Source organism: Coturnix japonica, unplaced genomic scaffold (genome assembly GCF_054131305.1).
Source record: "Coturnix japonica strain WE unplaced genomic scaffold, WE-NBRP24 Scf044, whole genome shotgun sequence".
Taxonomy (NCBI): domain Eukaryota; kingdom Metazoa; phylum Chordata; class Aves; order Galliformes; family Phasianidae; genus Coturnix; species Coturnix japonica.
Window position 1 is genome coordinate 1921101 of NW_028188947.1, and position 19229 is coordinate 1940329.

Consider the following 19229-nt stretch of genomic DNA (forward strand, 5'->3'; position numbering starts at 1 on the left):
TGGGTCGGGTCCTGGTGCGGGCCCCGGTCGGAGGAACATGTCGGCCCCGGAGAGCAGCGCTGGTAGCAGCGAGGCCCGGGAGGACACGTGCCGCGATTACCAGTCATTGTTGGAGGACCTGACGTTCAACAGCAAACCTCACATCAACATGCTGACCATCCTGGCCAAGGAGAACGTGCCCTTCGCCAAGGACATCGTCTCCCTGATCGAGGCGCAAATCGCCAAGGTTTTATATTCAACCGCCTACTACTCCTACCTATACTGCTGGGGGGACTGGCCGGTGTCAGGAGAAAGGGCTGAGGGACGGAGGAGGCAGGGAGAGAAGGAGGGCCCGAGAGAGGGAGGCAGCGGGGCCGAGGCTGGGAGGGGGAGGGAAGGGGAGCAGGGCTCGGGGCCTCGAGTGAGGTGCTCCCAGGGTCAGAGATGGCAATGGGGGGAGCAGGGAGAGCTGAGGGAGGGGGTGTGGGGGCAGCAGGCCCGAGGGTCGTCGTTGGGAGCAAGCGGAGGACAGCGTGGCTCGGCAGGGAGCATGGCCCTCCCCTAAGCGGCCTTTTACCCCTCCCTTCCTGGCCAGGCTGAGGGCTGCCCCTTATTCCCACACCCCGTAGGGAACAGGGGACCCGAGGGCACCCGGACGGGTTGGGGTCCCTTGGGTTCGGTAACAGATGCAACATGGCGGCCCGGCCGTGACTGGGCAGAGCCTCGCCCTTGGAACTGAGTTTTCCCCTTTAAACTGGTGTCGAAACCGTTGAATTTAGCAATTTCTAACGTAGATAACGATTTTATAAGTCTCGTTAGCGAGAGCCTGACCTTGTGCAGGTTTGTTGTTTCCCCCCCCCCAATTTATATCCAGGTAGCGTGAAGGAATATAAATAAGGTTGAGTTTATAGCACAGAAATCATCTGCTTTAGAAAGGCTAATTATAATGATTTATTTTAAAGTATTGTTTGTAGTTTGAAAGATAAGGTTATTTTCCCAGTGAGATATTAACTGGAGGAGTAAGGGTGGGGGACTGATCTTGCAGGGAAGTTTTGAGGTGAAAGGCGATCATCTGCTCTTAGTAGGGAAGTGTGTGTGTTGCTGGTCGGGTGATTCTTGTGTTTTCTGCTTAGAGAAAGCGATGTGGGCTTGGGGTAACCCATTTGGCTTGCAGGTGGCTGTTTGCCCTAAGTAAAGCAAGTGCTGTGTTATCTTCACGTGTCTTGGTTAGCGAGTTTGATTTGGTGAGGATGGGAAGAAGAAATTCTCCCCGACTGTGTAGAAAAGCCTGTAGGATCCTAACATGGCGTCTGAAAGGCACGTGATAGAAAAGGAAGGGAAAGAGGAGGCTCCCTCTGAGCCCAACCCAGGCAGTTGCTGACATCAGTCAGCCTCAGAACACGGATGGGGGCGGGGTGGGGGGTTACTGTACCTTTCTATTGCAGCTTTCTGTAAGAAAAGGGTTATTTCTTCAATCCACTGTGTGTTCTTGCCAGTCACCCCTTCCCCATTGTCTCCCTTGCTCCCTCTAATACCAGGCTCCCTCTAATATAGGCCTTTTTTTCCCCCCTTTGGCTTTAAATCACTGTTTATAATGGTGAGAATTGTATTGTCTTAATGCTGGGGAGGGAAAGATCTCTTACATTATTTAATCTGTCTTTCTACCAATGCAGGATGGCTCTTTAGCGTTCCACAGACCTCTTCCAGTCTAGTTTTAAATGCTACCAGTGGCCAAGCTTTGCCATTCCTTGGGGAGGTGACATCATAATCGAATAGATCTCACCATTATATCTCCTAAAGGGCAGTGGTGGATGTATATAACATGTGATAAATATCAATGCTGTCAAATTTCTTCATTTCTGGGTGTTTTAGAGCCTGCCCTGAAGTGTGTTTTTAATTTTTTTTTCCTCCTTCTTTTGAAAGCTGTCTTTAATCTTGTATCAATGGTTAGTTTTGCCTTAGTTACTATTTGTGACTGTGGTTTATTCAAGGCAAGTTTTCTTACTTGTTTTTTTGGGGGGAAAGTGCTCTCCTTTGCGTAAGCCACTTTTAAAAAGTGTTGCCTGGAGGCAGTTTTGTTTAGTGTAAAACTGGAGTGCTCTGCTTTACGACTGAATTAATGGCTCTGAGATGCGTGACTGCTATGATAAAAAAATATGTAAATAAAAAGTGTGAAATATGTATTTGTCTTTTTATTTACCATTGTATAGTGCAGAGTTTGTTTCTGAGACCCATTTTGTGTACAAAGTTGGTTTTTAAAGTCTTTTTTTTCTTTGCAAGTTTGTGACTCGGGGTTTGATTATGGTTTGATTTTCAGTTGTTTTTTTTTTTTAAGTTTTTTTTAGGAAACTAATAAAAAAAAAACCAAAGCCGCACATTTCCAACAATAGCTTTCATACGTTATTTGAAAGAAGAGTGGGAATTCTGTGGTGATGAGCTCAGCGTTAGCATTCTGTGTGTTCTGGTGGTATGCGGAGCCTCCCTGCTGTTGGTTTAGCTCTGTGTGGGTCTCTTTCTTTGCTTAGGGGGTACTGTCTAGATCACCTGAAAACAAGAGGTTCAAATCTGGGATTCCATTTGTGTGGTTATTGGAACGTGGGCTAGAGAACATAATAAACATTACCAAAAAATGAAGACTTAAATAACCCAACTCTTTTGAAGTCACGGTTCTTAGACTGTGCCACCTGAGTAGCTGATGTTGGAAGGAGGGCACTGCTAAACTAATGCTGTCACATTTTGAAGTAGGCTTCCTTAATTTCTGTGTGATTACTTCTAACTACTCCCAAACACATGAAGTGCCAACAGAGACTGGGACTGCTTGCTCCGTTCCCTTGGATTACAGTGATATAGTTGTGACCTTTTCTGCGTGTGGCTTGTGAAAGGACTGTGATGTTCAACGTATAATCTGCTACTACCGAAGTTCTCTAACTCGGGCTGTTCGCAGGAAGTCTGATTTGTGTTCCGTGAGATGGAGAAAAGCAGCATTCGGGAGGTCCAAGTGATAAAATATTTTTTAGAAGTTCCTTGAAGTGCTAGCGATGGCTTCCTGCTCATTTCAAGTTACTTTCTCCAGTGGGTTTTGAAAGGCTGCACTCAGTACACTAGCAGTAATACTGTCTTGTGGGCTTCTTTTTTCTTTTTTTTTTCCCCTTTTTTCACCCCAAAGCTTTGAGACAAACAGGATTAACCCAAGTTGTTCCTTTTCTCTGTGGTAGACCCACCGCATTATACTTTGAACTGAGTATTGATTTTCCAGATTTAAGTTTTTAAGTTTTTGTATAAACCAAAACCAAAATCCCAAGCAAATCCCTTGGTGTGGATAGTGGCAACCCAAAAGAGAGGTCTGTATTTCTGGGATTGGTAATCCCTTTATATATAGTTTAACGTATGTCTTTGTTGTACTAAACTTCTCAGTTTCTTCTTATTACTCCAGGCTCCTGCGTCAGAGAAGCTTCCTGTTATGTACCTTATGGATTCAATTGTCAAGAAAGTTGGAAGAGAGTATCTTACTGCATTTACTAAAAACCTAGTTGCAACATTTATTTGTGTATTTGAAAAGGTATATATACACTTTCAGAAAAGTTCTGTATTTAAGCAAAGTTGTTCCTGGTAAAATAAATACATGCTCTCAGCTTTGGGTTTTCTTGGGTACCGAACCAGAAGAACTAATTGCTTTTTATGAATGGCAAATACTGTATCTATAATGTGGAAGGGCATTCCTGCTGTTGTCAAGCCTGTAAGTTAAGTTAGTAGAACAGTTAATTATGAATTGCTGATTTATTTTTTAAGGAAGTAGTTAGTCTTTGTGTCAGGAATATATTGAGAATCAGTTTCTTAGAGGTTTTCTGAGCTCTCTGAGTTAGATTTGTCTGATTCACTTAATTTTTGGTGTGAAAAATGGGTGCTTAAATTGCAACAAATACCACTAGCAGCTGATATTCTTCAAGTGGTCTGTGATTAAAAAACATGATGGGCGAGGGGGGGAGGTTGTGAGAGTATATTATTGCTTTGTTACGTTAAAGATACCCATTTTAATTTCATTCAGTGTTGAAAATTGCTGCCAAATGTATTCACTTTTTTTTTTTTTTTCCTAAGTCTTTAAACCCAGTGAAGTAATTGTGCTTATTCCTCAATGAGAATGGCAAATCCAAGTCCGGCTTTTGAAAGACTGGACTTGAGTGGGTTTAAGTTGAATTAATGGTTAATTTCTGTGGTTTCCTGTATGCCCTAACATAACAAAGTGGCACTGCATCTGAATGAGATAAGTGGAGCTTTGGTGTATTTGTTATTGCATAGCAGCGAGGATCTGTGATCCCAGAATGTTTTATATCTGTTTTTCAGGTGTACAATGAGTGACTAAATAAGGGGTAGATTGTAATAGTGAGCTCAGAGATATTGAACTCCTTTGTATAGAGTAGATAGGCAGGCATTTACTTATTTTTCCAATATTGGTTTGTGTTCTTTCACATAGTTGCATTTAAACTTGCAGCTGAAGCTCTGGGTAATTCATTTGCTGAGTTTTGTAGCTAACTGTCCAATAAGCTAACTAGAACTATTAAATTGATATTAAATATGTAAAGTGTCAGTCACTTTAGATAACTCATGATATCGCAAGATGAAATTCTCACCCTGACATTGCTAGAGATTCTGTTTTATCAGTAAATGATCACTGAAGGTATCTTTAAACACTTAGCGATGTCAGAAACTGGCTCAGTCATGGCAGCGGTGAACTTGATACCCTCACACTGAAAGTTGTGTAGAGGCACCTCCCACCCATATTAGCTAAGTATGAGTTACTTTTATTGAAGTTCCTGCCCTCTTTTTCAAAGAACTTCTGAACTTTCTGGACAACGTGTCTTAATGTGACACCTAAAATAAAACTGTAGCCCGAAAAAGGTTGAAAAGCCAAAAAAAAAGGGTCAATGTGTAATGGTTGAGCTAGCAGCAGCATGTGTTTTGTCAGCAGATGTTTTCCATTTGTTTAAATTAACTACTTGAGTTATGAGATTAATTGAATTTTTTCTTTAATGTGAGTTTTGAGCTTAATTGCTACATCTGATTGCAAAGAGAAAATGGGTTGTAGCACTATTAGTGCTTGATTTATGGGTCTGATTTTGCAGTTGAACGGAAATGTACTTGAGTTCGTTTTGACTCATACACCTTTTGTTGGATTTATTAGGGGGAAAAAAACCTTCAGTGATTAAACAGCTCAACAAAACACTGTCTCTGTTCAGAAAGTTTGTTGTTCTCTGATTTGGTTGTTGTTGCTGTGTGCCGCTCAGCACGAACATTTGAGTTACTGTATTGTTTCAGAGGCATTTTCTTTGGATATTTTTGTCGCTGTATTTTTTTTGACAGAAATTGGCCAAGTAAAATGAGAATTTTGGTAATGGAAAAGCTGAAAGAAAATTCTCAGAGAACGGTAATACACAATTAAACCTTCACATGTCCGCATTTGAACTTCTGTTACCGATTCTGTTGGTGTAGATGTATCAATCTACACCACTTACAAGTTCTTTGTAGCCAGTTCGTTGTGTTAAAATGATAACTTTGGTAAGAATATAAAGCATATGAGATCTTAAGTTCTACAGAAAAGTATAGGTTGTTTTATATTAACTTAACAAGCCATAGAATTGTTTTATTGTTTTAGGTGGATGCAAATACTAGGAAAAGTTTATTTAAATTACGCTCCACATGGGACGATATTTTTCCTTTGAAGAAACTGTATGCACTTGACGTCAGAGTCAACTCATTAGATCCTGCTTGGCCAATTAAACCTCTGCCCCCAAATGTGAATACTTCTAGCATCCATGTGAATCCTAAGTTTTTAAATAAATCGGTAAGTCTCTATACCTACTGTATGAACAGATGGCAGTACGTGTTGTTTTTGTTGTTTGTATGCTGCTTTTGACAAACGTAGTGTGATAAGAATAAAGCATCTGATCTCTGGAGACAGGCAAGAGGAATTTATGGACTCAGTATTTAAGGGGCTTATTGAAAGTATTTATAACTTGAATTCTAGATTTCCAAACATTTATGTTAAATGCCATATTCTGTCATGGTGGCACAGTTAATCCTATGACAGTAGGCAATTCCTAGAGGAGCAGAAATTGTTTTGTTTGTATTTTGCATAAAAAATGCAGTCATTAACTTGTGCAAGCTAAGTCCCAGTTTTGTATCACACTAGCAGTTAAGAGAGATGGAGTTAGCTGGATCCATTAAGATGTTGAATGTAACCTTATGTTCTATTTTTAGCCAGAGGAATCTACTGCATCTACCTCTGCTGTCACTTCTGGTGCCTCTACTCCTCCAGCTGTTCCAGAAATACAAAAGAATTTGACACAGGAGCAACTGATAAGGCAGCAATTGCTTGCGAAGCAAAAACAGTTGTTAGAACTTCAGCAAAAAATGCTGGAGTTGGAACAGACTAAAGCACAGTTGGTGAGTAGGATAGTTGGTGAATGGTCCATAGTTCGGTCTCACTTTGTTTGGTCGTACCTTAGCGTCTATACTGGTAACTGCAGTTAAGTTTAGACAAGAGGAGCTGTTTTAGGACTAGAGTAGTGCAAGTTGATCTGGTCCTCTAGACCAGTAATTGTTACATAAAAATCTTAAGGATTACATTCAGAACAGGTTAAAAAAGGTTTGTGGTCTTTTGTTCTCATCTTGAAAATTATGTCTGCCTGTGATGTGTCTTCCACCTCTTTTTGTGGCTCACCATAAACAAGGCTTTTTTTGAATACATTTGCGCTTAGAAAATTGAGTATTTCCATAAGGAACGGGGAATCCTGATTGTTGGAAATGTCAAGGCAGTTTCTGTCTTCATTACGTCAGGTTGGTTTGATGTCACAATCTGAGGGTGACATTGAGGGTGGTGGCTGTCACAATCTGAAGGCGGTGGCAGTTAAACCTGTTTTGTTTTTACATTCATAATTGAAAGTCATCTTGTGTTGAAAGTTGATGATACTAAAGTGAAATATCGTAGAAGTGTAGAAATGAAAATATATAAACATGCTTGGCCGTTTAGTTGTCTTGGAAATGAGGAATGTATAGAAAAACTAAAGCTGTATTGAGGTGTGCTTTTGTTGATTTTTTTGCTGCGTTGACCTTGTAGTATTGACTTTGTACTTGATCTTCGCCTTTTGTGTTGGTACTATGTTATTTTAATTGCTGCGATGAGGAATGAATGGGTCATTTTCAGTTAAATGGATTAGTCTGATAACTACTTCAAAACATTTCTATTTTCATCTTTCTTTTCAAAACAGAACACGATCATCTCTGTGCAGGTGTTGTATCACACAGATTAATGCTAGGTTTTTTTTTTCTTGTCACCTTATTTCAGGCTGTTTCTCTTAGTGTTCAGCAAGGATCATCTTCTATACCTTCAGTTCCAGCGCCTTCCAAGCCACATGTGTCCCAGACACCTCACGTGGCCGTTAAGACGCCTACTCAGGCTTCGTTACAGTCTGAGAAGATCAAACCATCCTCAAGTCCTCCACTTCACGATGTCAAAATAGTAAATAGAGATCCTCGACTTAATAGAATGTCACAACATTCTTCTCATGCTAAAGATCAGTCCCATAGGAAAGAATTTCCACCAAGCGCATCTGGTCAGTCTGATACCAAGGCGAGCAAAACATCCCAGTCTGAAAAACAAAGCTCAACAAAGCCAGAGAAAATGAAAGCAGGTGAAAAACCACAAAAGAAAGAACCTGATCAGTTGGAAACAAAGTCTAAATCTCCATCTCCTTTGAAAAACAAGCTTCCCAATACTAAAGATACTAAAACCCAAGAATCTGAAAGCACAAAAGTATCTGAAATGAGTAAACGGGATCCAAGACTGAAAAAACATCTTCAAGAAAAGCCAGAGAGCAAAGGGGATGAGGTGAAAGAAAAGAGGAGAAATACAGAGAAAAAAGAAAAAGATGAGCATAAGACATCTGAGCATAGACCAGTAGGCAGCAGGAATAAAACAATTAATGGTGTTGTCCAGAAACAAGACGTGACTACAGAAGAATCAGAAAAACAGGGTGGAAAACAAGGGAGATCCAGTAATAGAAAACGGTCACGATCCCGTTCTCCTAAGTCACGGTCACCATCTACACATTCTCCAAAACGAAGAGAGAGGAGACCACCCAAAAGAAGACTCAGGAGTTTATCTCCCACTTCTTCAACTCCTAAAATTGGAAAGATATGCCTGATTGGCGCTAAACAGTCTCATGCTGAAGAAGCCTCACAAGGGGCAAGAGATGAAAGAAATTCTAATAAGTGAAATGTTAAACAAGAGGTGCAAGATCCAAGGAGGGTGAAAAAAAGCCAAGAAGACAGGCCCCAAGAAACAGCAAGCCAGCATTCTACAAAAGGTTCTCCTGATCCAAAGGAGAATGCAGAGAATTGGCAGGGATCCAAAGCAGGCAAGAGGTGGAAACCTGGTTGGGAGGAAAATAAAAAGTAAGTTACCATATTTCGAACAAATTCTCTCTGAAGTAAGTGGAAATTCTGCTCTTGGCTGAAGTACAGTTAGGTTTGGGAGGAAACATTCAGACAGCCCATGCTGACAGAAGTTCTTGATTGAGATTCATAATTTGCTTGTAGTAAAAAATGGCAATTATGCATACTTTCTAAATCGATAGTGATGTTTTACCATGATCGGTTCTGATAGAGATGTAATACATCCTGAATAAATAACTAACTTGTGTTTTAAACGTGTTCCTATTCACAGCTCTCAGCAGACTGAAGAACACCAAGCAGTTGGTAAATCCCCTCACCAACAACACCGAGAAAACTGGCCTGCTGCTAAAGGAATTCTGTCACCCCGAGCACCGAAACAGCAACACCGGTTAAGTGTGGATGCCAATTTGCAAATTCCCAAAGAACTGACGTCTGCAAGCAAGAGAGAATTACTTAAAAAGGTAATACTGATTGATTGATTTGTAGAGGTGTCTTGGATATAGTTGTGCTTTGCTTTTCTTCTTAGAAATCCAAACTTTATGTTACAGGCCAATGACCGCTTAGCATCTGGTGAAATAACACAAGACGAGTTCCTTGTGGTAGCTCATCAGATTCGACAGCTGTTCCAGTACCAGGAAGGAAAGCACAGATGTAATGTGTGGGATAGCCCTACAGATGAAAAAGGCTCTTTGAAAAGGAAGCCTCTTCTGTCGGATGCGGAGTTAACATACTATGAGCATAAAACTAAACTGAAGAGGACACAAGTTCAGCATTCATTGTCAAGACTTGATCTCTTGGATCCTGATGATATTTTGGATTATCATGTACCTGATGCATTGCTCTCTGTGGACTGTGAGCAAGCGAAAGCAAAGTGTGGAGTGCAGTTTGAAAGAAAAGAACCCTTTGGAGAAAGATCAAGACGGCACTCTCCTGTAAGTGGCACCAGCAGACCCTTTGCTGATAACCTTTCACCTCTGGAGGGTCGACAAAGGCTTGAGGAACAAAATGCTACTAAAGGAGGAAGAGGTTCAAAAAACTTCGACCCTTACGACAACTGGGGAGAATCAGATGAATTCAGAGATGCTCTCAGACAGCAGGGAAAAGGTACAACAGAGTTCCAGAAGATCGATGGTGATGCAGTCTGTAGGTTTGATAACCGTGAAGAAAGACAGCTGCTTGGGAAATCTGGTATGCATTTTTGCCTTATTTTACAGATGTCAAATAATTTGCAATCTTTTTGCAAGTAGTTATTGTTGAGTTGTAGGAGATACATAGTCCAACGCCCCAGTGCTAAAGCAAGTACCTTAGAGTAGGAAAGTGTCTGGGCAGATTATGATTATCTCTGGAGAAGGAATACCTTTCTGGGCAGTTCGTTCCAGTGCTCTTTAACCCTCAGAGTAAAGTGTTTTGTCTTTTTTATTTATGTTTTTATGGAACTTTCTATGTTACAGTTTGGTTCCCATTGCACCTTATCTTGTCGCTGAGCACTGCTGAAAAGAGCCTGACCTCATCTATTATTCCTTTGACCTGCTGGCCGTGCTCTTTTTAACGCACTCTAGGTTTATCATTGGTCTCGTTGGCCACAAGGGCCTACTGTTGATACATGGTCAACCTTTTGTCCACCAGGACACCTAGGTCCTTCTCTGTACAGTGCCTTATCTTTTATTTTCTCCTCTTTCAGGTGTTCGAGATGAACCAAGATCACCATTCAATGAACGTTTCAAAAGAGCTAGATACGAAGATCCAGATAAAGAACCATTTCCTGACAGTCCAGGGTCAAGATTTGGAGGCATAGAAGCAAAGCCGAGAATAAGTGCACTAATGGAAGACAGACCTTTATTTGATGGCTCATCTAGACCATCTGCTGCAAGAGTTGGGGCAGATGGACAAGGAAGTCCTTTTATCGATAGCCCTACTGCTGGTTCAAGTTCTAGAATTGATGGACCGACTGGACAAGCTGCTCTGAGATTTGAGGGCCCTTTGGTGGGGGCAGGTGCTTCTCAGTTTGATGGGCCCCTGGCAGGAGCAGGGGGAGCTGGATCCCTAAGATTTGATGGGCCACCAGGGCAGCTGGCAGGGGCTCTCAGGTTTGAAGGACCTCACGGACAGGTTGGTGGGGGAGGTCCTTTGAGGCTTGAGGGACCTCTTGGACCATTGCGGTTTGAGGGGCCTGCAGGCCAGCCTGTTGGTGGTCCTAGATTCAAAAGACCTGGAGTTGGTCTCAGGTTTGAGGGACCCCGTGGTCAGCCTTCAGGTGGTCTCAGGTTTGAGGGACCTCATGGTCAACCTCTGGGGCCTCGAGGTCAGCCAGGAGGTGGTCTCAGGTTTGAGGGAGGACCACATGGTCATCCCTTGGGGCCTCATGGTCAAGGTGGTCTCAGGTTTGAGGGTCCGCATTTACAGCCATTGGGGCCCCATGGTCAACCTGGAAGCGGCCTCAGATTTGAGGGGCCACATGGGCAGCCAGGTGTAGGGCCCAGGTTGATTGATGGACCAGTGCACCAGGGCGTTGGTGGACTTAGATTTGATGGTCCTATGGGACGGACCGGTCCGAGATTTGATGGCTGTCATGCTGGCTTTGATGGTCAACCTGGACAACTGTCTCTTTTGCAAAGATTTTATGGAATTCATGGACAGCCCGGCCCAAGATTTGAAAGGGCTCCTGGCCAGCCCGCACAGCCACGATTTGATGCAGCCATACCTCAAAGATTTGATGGCCCTCACCAGCCTGCCTCAAGATTTGACCTGCCCCTTGGCCTTCATGGTTCACGTTTTGAAAATATAGCTAGCCATCCTGCCTCACGATTAGAGATGTCACCATATGGACAAAGTGGTCCGTTTGTTGACCATCCCGGACAGGGCTACAGCGGACCAGCTCATGGAATGCAGTTCCAAAGGCCTGAAATGTTTGACAGTTCACTAGGACCAAATTTCAGTGGGCCAGCTGGCCCAGGAGCACAGAATTTTGCATTGAGAGCATCCGGACATTACTTTGACGACAAACTTCAAGGTTCACAATACGGAAACTTCAATATTATGTCAATGGGAGGTCATCAGGTAATAACTGATTCTAGTAAATAATTTACTTTGAGGAGTATTCTTGTGTAGAAAATTAGCAGTTTTTCCTCTAAAAGCATTTTTTTTGCAGACTAAAAATACCCTTAAGTAGTATCTGGATGATTCAAGGAAAAAGGGGCAGGCATTGCTATTTGTTAAGTCTTTGTTTTTAGAAATTAAAAGCCAGTTCTTTGCAACCATTTTATAGCTGAGGATATTGCACTGACATCAGTATCTTTTATTTGAAAATGAATTAAGTAATAGGAAGAATGCAATGTTTTCTCTTACACAAAGCATGTTACCTACAAATCATGACAGATTATTGAAGCGAATATATGTAATTACTTTTTCTGAGAGGTTTAGAATTAAAAAGAACCAAAATAATTGCAGTCTTTTTGGAGACAACCATAACTTGGGAGCAGCTGAGAAAGATGCAGACTTTTAAGCTATAGCTTCTGAAGAATGATCATGGCACTGGCAGGCTTTATGGTGTCAGTTGTCCTTGCTGTTGCTTCTTGGAAGCGCTCTCTTCTAAAGGAGAAAGTAATTGTAAATCAGTGAAAACAATGTCTGTTCTCCCAGTAGATTGGAGGTTGTAGGGGACATACTACAAGCGTGCTGTAAAAATTTATTTTCTTTCTGAAGTTTCTTGCAGCTGGCTTGCTGAAAATCCATCTTTCAGGATGCATTTCATGTCATGGGTACTATCTCAGTTATTAGATAAAACCTCATTGTGATCTTGGTGAACGTTTACCAGTTTCTTTTGTTATTAGCCCTTTTTTTTTGGTGAAAAGGATTGCTTTGAAATACTTTAAGTGGAAAATGTGCTTGAAGGATGCGCAAGTAGAAGAAAAGTTTGTACTGAGAAGTGTGTAGAGGTTAATGATGGAATAATTAAAAACAAATTGCCTTGCCAAGATTGCATAAATGCTTAATTTTACAGGTTTCGCACATGTCTGCTCAGACAGGACCTTATGGCCAAGGTCAACAGTATCTACCAAATCCTGGAAGCTTTGTTCAGAACCCTGCAGGTACTGTAATAGTTAACTTCCTTCTGTGTCCTTTGGACTGTTCTCTGTTCATGACAACAAAAATTAGTGCTGTACGGTGATGGTGCCGTGGGTCCTTGTACACTAAAGGGCATCCTTCTCTGTGAGATGGCAGTAGGTGGGGTTTCAGGAGTACTGTCATCTCTCCAGGGGTTTCTCTCAAGCAGTGAGTGCTTTAACTGCGTGGTTTTGGTATGTAGTTACACTTTAAAACAAAACAAAACCACTGAAACCAATTTTTGGATTGCTTTTCACATAGCAGAAGGGCACCTCAATTGGCCAGGCTGAATACACATTCCCACTATATTAATTGTTAGTAATAAAAGTCTTGTATCAAGTTGTAAATGATACAAGTAGATGGATTCTCATGAGATCTTTAAGCACAGAACAAGAAAATACTACGTTTTCCATGGGAATTTCAGTAGAAAACAGGTAGATGGCATTTCAAAACACATTAGGAAGGAAGTTGTAGGGGCAGAAATGAGGCAAAGGCTGCGTATGAGGCAAACTGAAGTGGATGAGTAGATTGAAGTTAAAAAATGGAAGTAAAAAGGGGTAGAAGGAAAAGAGTGTTGTGAAATGCTGATGGAGGTGATTATTTTTTTTTATGCTAACCTTTGGTTTCCTTGAGTGTTGTGACCTTATTTCCCCTCTCCTAGGAGGAGCAGTTCCACATTCATATCCTGATAACCACGTTGGTCAGCTCGATGTCAACGAATTGTTTGCTAAACTGTTGTCGACAGGAATCCTCAAACTGTCAAAAACGGATTCCACTTCAGCACGTATGTAGCTTTCATTACATTCTGACTCTCCAGTTTACGCGTAGCTAAAGTGTAAAGTGAAATGTAAGAACTATGTGAACTATTGCATTCTTTTTTCTTAAATGGATCTTTGTGGGAAACCATTTGGTGCGTGTGATAAAGTGAATTATTAACTTTCTAAATGTATCTTTTAAGCTATTTAGAGCCTCCATTTCTTTTTTTTTTTTTTTTGGTGCCCCACCTCAATAACTTGTCAGTGATTCTAATCAGATTCCTGTCAGTCTCTGAAATATTTGTCTCTCTCTAAATACTGAATTTTAGTGCCAGAAGCTTAGATGAAGTAGAGTCATGTTAAATTGCCATTTGGAGTTGCATACTGTCTTTTGTACGCTTTTTAAAGCTATGAGACTGACTCAGCTCTTATACACATTCAGGTTAACGTAGTCAGGTTATATTTATTAGTATTTGAATAAAAATAATATCCAGGTGCACCTTATTTTGTTCTGAAAATGAGCTGAAATTTTGATGAAATTCTTTCTTTTAAAGAAGCGAATGAAACATCGGCACAGCCAGCAGCTGAAGAGGAGGATGATGACCAGGGTGATCACGATGTCCCAGACCTCACGAACTTTAAAGTTGAAGAACTCAGTCAGTGCGTATTGCAGCATGAGCTTACTCTGCACTAGGAATAATGGCATGGTGGTATCTAGGCGGTTAATCCAAGGCGATTGAGTAGGTGTGATATAACAATGCTAGTGTGTTCACTGTGAGTAGTTCATGCTTATTTGAATGCTTTTTAATGTACTTACATGAATGCTTTGACTGTCAAATGCTTTAACCTTATAGGACAATCATGCTTTTCTTCTACTCCTGAGGTCACTTGAAACAACTTACTGAGAAACTTCCAATTTCTTTCCAAAGAAATGTTAACTTCTTTTTGTTTTTCTAGGCGTTATGATAGTGTTATAAATCAACTATACACTGGAATTCAGTGCTGCTCGTGTGGAATGAGATTTACTACTTCAAAGACAGACGTTTATGCAGACCATTTAGATTGGCACTATCGCCAGAACCGTTCGAAAAAAGACGTTCGCCGAAAAATTACACACAGAAGGTGGTACTACAGCGTAACGGTGAGCAATGCAGGACCTGGGCCTTGTTAATTAGGGCTGGGTTTGGTGTTTCACATACATGGAGTGGGATTGAGATTGAAGTTGTATTACCATTGGAGTTTGGTGATCAGTGATGTATGAAAACTACTTGATATATCAGAAATACTTGCCAAAAGAAAAGGCTGTTATGTGGTGAACAATAAGCAGCTTGGAGTTATCCGTACTGCTTTGGTTGGACTAAGAATGAAATGGAAGTTGAAGTATAATGGCCTTTCGCAGACTGTTTCAGTTTAACAAACTAAGGCTGATTATATCTGTTACTTCAGGGATTCCATTTTTCTTTTCTTTTTTTTTTTTTTCAAACGTATTTTTTAATGATTTCTGGCTGTTTGTGATTGTGATTGAATTATTGTCCTTAGGATTGGATTGAGTTTGAAGAAATAGCTGACCTAGAGGAGCGTGCAAAAAGCCAGTTCTTTGAAAAAGCTGCAAAAGAAAAGCAGTTTCAGAGTGTGCCTGCTGGACCAGCTGGAGCAGTTGAGGTGAGTTCCAGTTTTCCTGCTGTAACCCATATGGTCTGTAAGTAGATTCAAGTCTTGTGCCTTGTTCTCAGAGGTCGCTGTTTATTTTGCAGAGGAGTGTGAAGGGTGTTAATGCTTTGTGCAGTTCTCACTCTAACTCAGAGTTGAGTTTTGGAAGATGCCATGAAATAAACTAAATCCCTGCACCAGATTGTCTTAATTGACAGTAAAACAGCATTAGATTGTTACAGAGTGTCTTGCTGAGACTTCCTTGTTAAAGGGAAAAGACTTAACTTTTTCAATTGACAAATGTTGTTGCTCATTCTACCAACTGTACTCAAATAATTTCTATTAACATTTTCTTAAAGATATTTTGGAAGCGTGGAGGTAAAATGTAGTTTTCGTGTTATCTTAATGTATATATATTTGTGACTGTTACTAGCCAAGTTCTTGATGTTGGTGTTCAGTAATGGCTTTAATAACACCATGTATCTATCATGTTACTTCAATAACTTTCAGAGGTGTGAAATCTGCCGGGAGCAGTTTGAGCAGTACTGGGATGAGGAAGAGGAAGAGTGGCATCTAAAGAATGCTATCAGAATGCATGAGAAGGTAATCCAATCTTGTTACGTGGCACTCATTTATATTAAAAAGCAAAACAAAAGCGTAAGAGAAGAATTACAGAAATAGATCACAGTGACCCATCTTTTCTGAAGGACTCCCCTGTTAGTTTTCCTGCTTCTAGTTGTATAAATATCTCAACCTTTGGACATGCTTGAAGTCCTGGGATCATTAGTACAGGCTCAATAGGCTTCCATCGTAATATGTTGCTAAAAGATAAATGAAGGTGATCTTCTCTACTTAGCATTGTTGAGTCTGCCTGGATTACTGGGTCCACTTCTGGGCCCCTCATTACAAGAGAGACCGTGCTGGAAAGAGCCCAGTGGTGGAGCCTGTTTCTCTTTGGAGGCCTTCAAAAGCCAAAGGATGTAGTGCTGGGCAGCTTGGCTCCAGATGTCCCTTCCACCCATTCTGTTCTGTGAATGTTCTGTGAGTGTAGGTGTTGGTTTTGGTCCAGTTATTTCCCTGTGCTAAACAAGGTTTTTATATGATGGCTTTTCCTAACTAAGCATACACCAGATATCTTCCCAGTCACATTTGACACCATACTTGTTCTACACATTGTTGTCCTGGAGGAATAGTGTGATTTGGATTTGTTCTGTTTATGACTGGTGCTTTTACTGTATCCCTAATGTATTTAAATGGTTAACAATTATTTTGCAGATTTACCATCCATCCTGCTATGAAGATTACCAAAACGTAAGAAAACCTTTACTTTCATATATATATATTTTTAAACTATTTTGCTTTCAGTTTGTTTGCTTGATCACTGTCTTTATATAGAGCAGGTCTGCAGAATCAGTTCCTCTTGCATGTGCCTAGGCAAAGAATCAGAGGGAATGCCTTGGGAATGGCAAGTTTGTAATGTATAGTTAGAGTTAGCTATGATGTATCCATGACAGCTTTCGTGTTATATAGGTGAGACTAAAGTGAAGCCATTATGATTTTATTGTTAACATGTGTAATCTTAAGAATTTTAAGAAACGGAAAAAATGAGTGTTAGTATATGTTAAATTTGTTATGACTTGGGAGCTAACAGTGGGGGGAATAGTTGGGAATATTTTACAGTAACATATTAAGCATTTCATCACTGTGAGGATAATACCGTTTGATAGTAATTATGGAAAAGTAATGCTATGATATAGTAACTTTGTATTATTAGATAAAGTAGAAAGTAATAAGTGGAAGTTTGGATTTTGAGTGCTCTGCTTGCCCACATGTTTGCGCTTTGAAAGAGACAGAAAGGAAAAGAAGGTAAAAAAAAATGGTTGTTTGAACAATGTGTTAATGCTGTGTGAATGTTTGTTTTATAGACATCATCATCTGATTGCACACCCTCTCCCAGCAAGACCCCTGTAGAAAATCCCCTACATATTATGTTGAACATTGTTAAACAGGAAACGGATGAGTCCTGTGACTCACCTCAAGTGAAAGAAGAACCTGATGGCACCCCTGCTGCCTGTGCAGAAGAGAGCACACCTGCCTCTATAGATGTTAAAACAGAACCAGATGAGTCTGTTTAGAATGAGGTTTGATTTTTTTTTTTTACAGAAGAGCTCCTGTGTTAATTCTGGAAAGCAGATACTTTTTATAGGAAATAAAAGCACTCAAATTGAGGCAGGGCCTCAGCGACTGTTTGGTTAATAAATACATTTTTGTATTTAAATTTCTTATTGCCTGCACTGTTTCAGGTGTCATTGTGTGAAAATTCTGTAGATGCGTGAAAATTTAATGGAATGAAATTGTATATGTAAAAAATGTACAATTTTCACTTGTGGAAATGTAAATTATAAATAAAACCTATTTTTGCTATATACGGGGAGTGTAATGTTTATGCACACCATCAAACAAAGACAGCGTTTCTGTACTTTTTTCAGTTTAAATGGAAATAAAAAGACCTCAGTTTTAAACCTGTTGCTGAATCAGATTCAGAAAAGTAAAAGCAAGCAACTTCCTTCAGTTATTTCATAAGCGGGTGATCAAGGGAAGCAACGCTGGGACTTCTCAAGATAAAATCCTAGATTTCTTCTTAACCTTAACTTGAACAATCTTTTACATATCCAGATGTTAAAACAAGTAACCATAAGACCGTTTTGGGTAGAAATGCCAGAATTTAACAAAGCAACCAGAGTTGCTCAGTTGTGAACACAAGTGCCAACAGACCATTAACAAACCAGGATGCCTGGTAGCTGAGACATCTTCAATGATATATTTTCCCATTAGTCACACATAAGAGTTTAATACAGCTGGACAAACTTTTCTTTACAGGGGAGGTATGAATCTAAGAATGCTCATTTGAAGTTTTTTTAAAATTTTTTTTTTTTAATTTTTTCGTTGCTTATGACTGAATTTAGGTGATAAACCAGATATCCTGAGATGTTAATACTTCTTAAATGTAATAAATAAAATTGAAGCATATGTTTGTGTCAGTCTCTTTCCTTTCTGTAGTGGGTTTGTGTGGTTGGGTGTGTTTGTGGGATGGGCAGTAAGCTGCATAGGTATGTATGCATGGAAGTGTAAGTGTGCATAAGTCATAGGGTGTTTGTCTTGGGATAAAAATGCATTTTGCCAGGTGTGGATTTCAGGGGCAGGGGTGGATTTCATCTAAAAGTCAGAGGAAATGTCACTGTCTTAGGATAGATGGCTCTTGCAAGGTCGGGTACTCAGAAAATCCAAATTCATCCCAGTGCATGTTGTAAGTATCAGCTGTGAACTTTGACAACCAGACCTCAAGCAATAACCCACACCTTTATGTAAGGCTGCAGTGAGAGGTTTGATATAGGGAAAATCTGGTCTAAAAGCAGTGATGCATTGGCACAGGCTGCTGGGGAAGTGCTGTGGCACTGAGGGATGTGGCCTTCATGATTCTGAGAGGAGCCACAGCAACCTCCCGCATCACTGTGGGGCAGGGCCCGTCCCCCTGAGCCGCCATGGCCGCCCGCCATTTTCCTCCCGCGAGGACTGCGCCCATAGCAACCCTGCTGCGGTGTGGGGGAAGGACTGGAAGAAGAGGAGAACGCGGCTCCAGCCCTATTCCGGCCAGTGAGACTGCTCCGCCCGCAGCCTTATCCCCGCGTCCTCCCCTGACGGCCGGGCCGGGCTGTGCTGCTCCTTGTCCCGCTTCCCCCCATCGGCCGTGAGGGGGACGCCCGTGGGGCGGCTGTGCCCGCGCTTTCCGGCTCTCCTCAGTTGTTTTGCCCGTTAGTTAACTTCATATTTCGTATTGGGCCCACCTAAAATACCCCAGACTAATCGATATTTGCCAAACACGTGGAGAAAGGTGGCATAACCCCCACGGGCACTGCCGGGATGGGGTTATAACCCCACACAGGGCTCAGGATCTCGGTCTTTGCCCACTGTGTGGTTTTGTGCCTCATCCCCTTCAACTGCTGCCAAAAAGCACCACAATGGCTTATTTTTGTGTGTTATGGAGATGTAGGGAAAACCTAACACTGTCTCCTTCCCTCAGGCTGAGTAATTTCTTGGGTGAATTCTGGCTAAGTACCATTGTAACACTTACTCTCTTATCTACTTCTTTCTACAGGGCAACTAGGGAACAAGCATTTGATAACAAAGTGCACTGAAGTTATGGAAAATATCACTTGCTCTCAAAACTGGTTGTGTTTTGTAGTGAGTTTGTGTTAACAGCTGTTCATTAAACTCCAGTCCCAGCTGTGC

At 41.1% G+C, this 19229-nt stretch overlaps 1 pseudogene across 1 annotated transcript; it reads left to right on the forward strand.

Moving 5' to 3' along the window:
• Nucleotides 1-17365, forward strand: LOC146752580 (pre-mRNA cleavage complex 2 protein Pcf11-like; annotated as a pseudogene). The gene is made up of 16 exons (XR_014940559.1): nucleotides 1-226; nucleotides 3413-3538; nucleotides 5630-5818; nucleotides 6235-6420; nucleotides 7322-8430; nucleotides 8702-8891; nucleotides 8979-9618; nucleotides 10112-11487; nucleotides 12431-12518; nucleotides 13196-13318; nucleotides 13844-13949; nucleotides 14247-14430; nucleotides 14829-14951; nucleotides 15450-15542; nucleotides 16215-16250; nucleotides 16949-17365. The product of XR_014940559.1 is annotated as a pre-mRNA cleavage complex 2 protein Pcf11-like (transcript).
• Nucleotides 17366-19229: the final 1864 nt, after the last annotated feature.